General features: G+C 36.2%; 1 protein-coding gene and 1 pseudogene across 1 annotated transcript in view; one reads left to right on the top strand and one right to left on the bottom strand.

Moving 5' to 3' along the window:
• Positions 1 to 674, bottom strand: part of LOC115868631 — a 3,104-nt pseudogene extending 2,430 nt beyond the window's left edge.
• Positions 1 to 1,322, top strand: part of GRK7 (G protein-coupled receptor kinase 7) — a 63,021-nt gene that overhangs the window by 12,598 nt on the left and 49,101 nt on the right.

The following is a 1,322-nucleotide window of genomic DNA, read 5'->3' as shown; positions in this document are numbered from 1 at the left end:
GACCCTTCTGAAAGGGGTTGTCCAATCGTCTACAGAATGGCTTTGGACCTCCACTCTGTACTTCCCACCCACCCACCCCCATTCACATTGACATGATTTTTTGTTTGCCCATAAACTCTTTCAATCCTGCAACTTAAAGCATGAATTTTTTCTTGAGCTCTTTCAGTTTAAGATAGGCTGAGCATTTTTTTCCTTTTTTATTTTCTAACACTAGGTCTTTGCGCATTTCATTAGATTTTATTTTGTCTTCTTGAACTGCCCTTTGACATTTTCTATTCAACCCTTTGATTTCATCATTTCTTCCATTTTCCTTAGCTACTCCAAGATTAAGAGCAAGTTTCAGAGTCTCCTGACATCCACTTTGACCTTTTCTTTCTGTCTTGTCTTTTGATGACTTTGTGCTTTCTTCATGAATGATGGTCGTGATGTCATCCCACAGCTCATCCGGTCTTCAGTCATTAGTGTCCAATGCACCAGATCTGTTCTTGAGATGTTTTCAAAATTCAGGTGGGATATACGTGAGTCATAGTTTGCCTCTAGTGGACTTGTTTTAAATTTCTTCAGCTTCAACCTAAACTTACATATGCGTAATTGGTGGCCTGTTCCATAGTCAACCTCTGGTCTAGTTTTAGCAGCTCATATTGAGCTTCTCCATCATTTATTCCCACAGACATAGCCAATTTGATCTGTGTATTCCACTTGGAGAAGTCTATGTGTGTAGTTGTTTGTGTTGTTGAAAAAAGGCCATTGCTATGAGCAAGTAGTTGGTCTTGCAAAATTCCTCATGTGAGCTTCAGCTTTGTTTCTATCACCAAGAAGATATTTTCCAATTACTGTTCCTTCTTCTTTGCTTCCAACTTTTGTATTCCAGTTGCCAAGAATTATCAATGCATCTTGATTGCTTGTTTGATCAATTTTGGATTAAAGCTGTTGGTAGCATTCTTCAGTGTCTTCATCACTAGCTTTAGTGGTTGGTGCATACATTTGAATAATAGTTGTATTGACTATATATCCTTGTATGAAGTTACATAAAATCTTATCATAGACAGCATTGAACTTCAAGATAGATCTTGAAACCTCCTTTTTGACCTGCAATGCAATGCCATTCCTCTTGAGTATATCAATTCAAGCATAATAAACTGTATGATTTTCTGATTTGATAATAAATGTCTAATACCAGTCCATTTTAGTCCATTAATTCCTAGGATATTAATCTTTATCCATTTAATTTAATTTTTTTAAACATTTTATTAGGGGCTCATACAACTGTTATCCCAATCCATACACACATCAATTGTGTATAGCGCATTTGTACATCGTTT

Source organism: Echinops telfairi, unplaced genomic scaffold (assembly GCF_000313985.2).
Source record: "Echinops telfairi isolate 266 unplaced genomic scaffold, ASM31398v2 ScPeMD7_16;HRSCAF=60, whole genome shotgun sequence".
In the NCBI taxonomy this organism is placed as follows: Eukaryota; Metazoa; Chordata; class Mammalia; order Afrosoricida; family Tenrecidae; genus Echinops; species Echinops telfairi.
The sequence above is the reverse complement of the archived record's forward strand: the minus strand, read 5'-3'. Positions and strand labels throughout refer to the sequence as shown.